We start from the raw sequence: 5,072 nt of genomic DNA, 5'->3' as shown, positions 1-5,072 counted from the left end.
TGACAGCTGTTTCCTAGTTTATGAAGATGTTTGTTGAAGGTAAATACTTGCACTTACCGCGTATGTCTGTTTCCGAGAGGTAAATTATATTTCGCCATTTGTGTTGGTATACAATGAAGTGAAAATCTTTTGTACTGTATTGTTATACATAATATTTGACAGCATTCATATTTGCCAGCTGAATATTAATTTAGTATCACTGCTTTTGTGCTCAACAGCAATAGAATCCAGTTTCTCCTTTCGCCTTGCTTGTTTGGAGACGCCAAGGCATGGCTTCACAAAAAGAAAACCCTACATAGAAAATCTAGCGCGAGTCATGTACAGTGACGTTACGCTGCAGTCTAAGGAAATGAAGCTATCGAGCTGCAGTCATATCAGTAAGGGCGGCGGGGCTTCTACGGCGCCAGCATCTGCCTGCTTTGTGCAGCGACGCGTGGTCGCGCGCGCCATACATTGACAGCTATCTGCAGCCGGCCCATACCTTCGTGCGTGCTGTGTACTCGCCGCTGTTTGCGTTGAAGGGATAGACAGCACGAAGGTCCCTTCGCTCGCTGCTGCTGCCACGCTTGCTCACCGCAGGGCATTGGCAGCAACTGTCCGTGGTCAATGAGCGTGATGTGTTCACGTTTACCTACGCGCGCTGACACCATGCTTGTTAATTAAGCTAGCCAGCGAATGTTTTCGAGTTAAGTGGCCGATAAAGCTACTATCCTTACTTCGCAAAACTGTCGACTAATTTTCTATTTCAATCGATGCTTCGCCTTTCGGGCGAAACTGCGAATTTTTTTATCAGCAATCACGCAAGAGCAGATCAACCATAACATCTGGGGAAAAAAAGGTATCACATACGCGCAAAAAAAAGAAAGTTTGGCAGCACGTTACACTCCTGTAATACGTGACAGCGAAAGTATGCTGCACACTTAGCAATAGTTATATGCTCGGAGGGGTGAGACTTCTTGTAAGGCATTACGGAGCGGCAGTGTGAAGTGGACGTGTGGCAAGCCGCCTGCGAGCTTCGGCCTCATCTACGTTGCCGTCTCGCATCTTCGCGTTGCTGATTTCGCAGTTCGCCTTCTTGGGCTCATTTTCGACGCTTAGTTGCCTCTTCGCGCGCTTGTAAAGCGGGCTCAGGCTCGCGCTAACGACGCTTCTCTTCGACGTAACGTTGCATCCTCTCAGCAGGGAAAGATGCAATCGAGGTCGAACGCCTTGCTGCCGCCAGCTTCGTACGTCGCACCTCATTTCCTGTGTTGTAAGCATTCTCGGACGCATCGTACTTCCGAGGGGGGTAGGCAATGCTTTATTGATGGTTAGGATGCTTCTTTTGAGCTTGTTCTATTTGAAACGTGTGCTGTTCTGTGTTGTATGGGTGATTTCAATCAATGCATGCACTGTTCGCTTGACTTTGCCGAGCGCTTGTAGCCTCTGCCTCAAGGGGGTATCAGCCATTGGATTTTTTCCTGGCTTTAGGGGTTATGAGTCATTGCTGATGATGATATGTTTCATGCCACTAGACGCCGTTTTTTGGGGTATGAGCCATTACCTATCAACCTTCTTACCTTGTACTTCCTCCAAAAGGAGACGATTCCGTTGTCGGATTCGAGAGTGCCACCGTGAAGGACGCTAAAGTGGGAAAAAAGGTGAAAATTGACGCGACAGTTTCCGTCAAGACTACCGTCGGCCAGAACCCAGTTCTGCAGTTGTCCTTCTCCAAACCCAACGGTACCACAGTACCTTGCGTGGAGGACTTTTTGCCATGGTAAGCCTTCGGAAAGGTTAATTAAACAGTGCACTAAATTTTACCCGTGTTAGAAGCCTTTATTAAGTAATATATTTCAATGTCTCGTGTAAAAAAATACACGCCATTCTACACAGCGATAAGTAAAATTACCACTTTTCGGTTCGCCTAAAAAACAAGAACATTTGTCTCCATGAACACAACTTTAGCAGGGCTCTGTGTTGACCGAGCTGTTTGGCGTGTTCGCATGGTAATTAGAAGCGATGGAACGCTCGTGCACGCCGAAAAAATGTAGGCGTTAGTGGTATAAATGTCCTTCGTTAAAATGTGGGCCTCAGGGTTCGCCTTCCACTCGGCCTCCTGAAACGTAGAAACCAGGTGAGATTACATTAAGTAAGAAAGCAGCTGATTTGGTGAGAGCTGTATACACCCACGCCCAGCTAAACAAGGCACAGAAAACGAGGAAGGTTTTGGGATGTTCGCTTCCTTCGGTGACAAGCGCCATTTGTACCGTCACCCCATTTTTGAGACCGCAGCTTTTAGATGCCCGCTCCTGGGTCGAGCGTCACCGTCTCTGGGTTTAACCGCGCGAACGCACTCGTGCCACTGCTCGCGCGTTCGTCGTTGTCTTCTTCCACGGCTGTCTCCGATGCCGCTAATCATGGCAACCTTCCCATACTGCCCCTCGCTGAGCGAAGGTGCTGAGCGCACTGGCCCACTGTCAGTCGGTGCGGTTATCTTGGTCTCAAGTACTTTGCCTCAATATATCGCAAAATGAAAACACGTGTGCAGCTGCGCTCAGGTTTCGCATTAGGAAGTATAAGTGATTGACTGAAATTTGTTTTATCCCGGTCATCTCTGTCATCACTGCGTGTGAGAGACAACACTTCGCCAGTTTAAATCAAAATATCATAGCTCTATGGCCTAGTTCTGAGTTCATCTGTGTTCCAATTAATGCTTCCTTCCTTTAATACCAGCGATAAACCTTTCTAGTTTCGCCTTATCAGTTCTTGCCTTCATATGTCCAATGAATGCATCATTTATAACGACACATTGCGAGGAAAACAATCACGTTCGCGACATTTATCACAATCATGTTTTCAGGTCTGAAAGCTCACATTTTCAAAAATAATATAATGAGTGTCACGTTATCTGCTTCTTTTTTACAATTTACTGCAAGAGCCCTGAGCCCAACAATTTCTTTTCACGCCTTCTTATTATTCATTGGAGGTATGATGCTACTCACTGTGCATATATTCATAGCAATCTGAACCTCTGCGATGGAAAAACGCGCATCGAGAAACGACTGAACAAGGATTGGAACAACAGCTGCCCCGTCCAGCCAGGCACGTACACGGCGGAGCTCGAATTCCGTCTGCCCAAAAACGAGGAGGCCAAGGAATACTTCGGGGTGAGTTGCATAATCAGAAATACAGCCTTTGAATTGATACATTAGTATCGAAGGACCCTTCGTGCCTCGGCGGCCTCATTCTGACGGGGACAGAATGCAAAAATACTCGTGCACACATAGATTGAAGTGCACGCTAAGCAATCCTCGGCGGTGAAACTTATTCGGGAGTCCCCGCTACAAGGAGGGGGGGGGGGGATGCCTCCTAATCATATACTGGTTACCACTCGTTCAAACTCCAAGTTTCAATTTGAACTTCCTGTTCCTGAACACAGCGCAAACACAGACGCGGTCCATAAAAAATGACGCGACAGGACGGGCACTAGACTCGCAACTGAAGTTTTATTAGAAGCAATAATAAATGCCTGGTGATCACAGTAATAATCATAATTTTTATAATTATTTTCCCATCCGTATAGTTTGACAGCAGAGCTGAGTCTAAAAAGTGAAAAGCACTGGACTTGCTTCAAGTAATGCCAAAAAGCAAATTTTAACGTATGCTTCTGATAATGTTCTGAGTTGCGATCTGAACGGTTGTCCCAAGCGCTTCTTTTCTACTACTCGGCTTCACCGTTTGTGCTGTGTTCCTTAAGATGATTTCACATCAGCTCAACAGAGCTTCAGTATTCTTGAGAAAATTTTATCCCCCCCCCCTCAATAACTGGTCCAACGTCTTCATTATAACCACAATGGTCACTCTCGTCAGTCTAGCTTGAGTCATCTCTAGAAAGGGCTCTACCCTCAGTTGTCATCATCATAATCAACTTCATTATTATCATCACCATCATTAGCCACTGGAGCAGCCAGCTTTAGATCAACAATAGAAGTAGCGCCTTTCGAAACATCTACATTGACGTGTGGTCCTGTGTCAGAAAACTGGTTCTGCATATCTGCTATTTACATGCTTTCAGGATGGAAACGTTGAAATCACTACAAAAATTGTGGACGACGGCCAAGTTCTGGGGTGTGTCCAGTACCCAGTCAAAGTGGACGTCGATTGAAAAGTGACGTCAGGAGCTGATGTCTCTACAAAATGCTGTTTACGAGATGAAGCCTCATATAGGCGACGAATCTTTCTGCACACCATTTTTGTATATCTTCTCCTAGGTGAAGTAACATGCGCAAATGTATTTTTTTCCTGTTGGCAATATAACTCTCTGAATAAATTCTTGAAATTAGGAAGCTCTTCACAGTAATCCTTTCAGTCTTATGTGCCATATGCTGGTTCCACATCGATTAAAACCCAAATCGACGCATAACTCACTACGTGCCACAGAACCAGCCTGGAAATCGACTCCTTCATTAGCGCAGTTAAAAAAGGGCCTTATTGCAAGCTCTCACATCATACCAACGTGAGCCTCTAACCAGTACATCAGGGGGCACCGATTTCATTGTCAACACCCTTTCTACATTATATAGCCTACTGCCGTCAATCCCTCAGTGGTGACTCGAAAGCGACAATGTAAATTCTCAGTCCCGGCTATGAAGTCGGATGCACTCCGTGGTTGGATGCATGCAGGGTTGCAACGAAATGGTTTAATCGTTGTTTTACTATCACCTGTAGTAAAAAAATACACTAACTGGGTCTAAACTAATGTGTCTTGACAGAAAGAAGTTGTGATGCCCGCTTCGAATATCGCCAGTGCTCACAAAAGACGGAACTACCACGGCGACATGACAAGTGTATGACAATGACGCAACGGTGACAGCTGCATGACGGTGACGGAATGATGACGATGTATGACGACATCATGACGAAGTTGGACTAATGACGAAGCTACAACGACTGCGGTGTGAAAGTATAAAAGGATGACAGTAGAATCACTACGACAATATGAGAACGATGCAACGACCACGACGACATGACGATGATGAAACGAACACGACGGCGTGAAACGACGACGTGTTCGTGTTGGAGCTCACGTC

At 45.9% G+C, this 5,072-nt stretch overlaps 1 long non-coding RNA gene across 1 annotated transcript; it reads left to right on the top strand.

Annotated features, from left to right (window-relative positions):
- The first annotated feature begins 1,267 nt into the window (after positions 1-1,267).
- Positions 1,268-4,329, top strand: LOC129380307 (uncharacterized). The gene is made up of 3 exons (XR_008608310.1): positions 1,268-1,759; positions 3,002-3,149; positions 4,058-4,329. It is a non-coding gene; the product is annotated as an uncharacterized lncRNA (long non-coding RNA).
- Positions 4,330-5,072: the final 743 nt, after the last annotated feature.

This window comes from Dermacentor andersoni, chromosome 10, assembly GCF_023375885.2.
Source record: "Dermacentor andersoni chromosome 10, qqDerAnde1_hic_scaffold, whole genome shotgun sequence".
In the NCBI taxonomy this organism is placed as follows: Eukaryota; Metazoa; Arthropoda; class Arachnida; order Ixodida; family Ixodidae; genus Dermacentor; species Dermacentor andersoni.
Note: the sequence above shows the minus strand (reverse complement) of the source record. Positions and strands in the feature narration are given on the sequence as shown.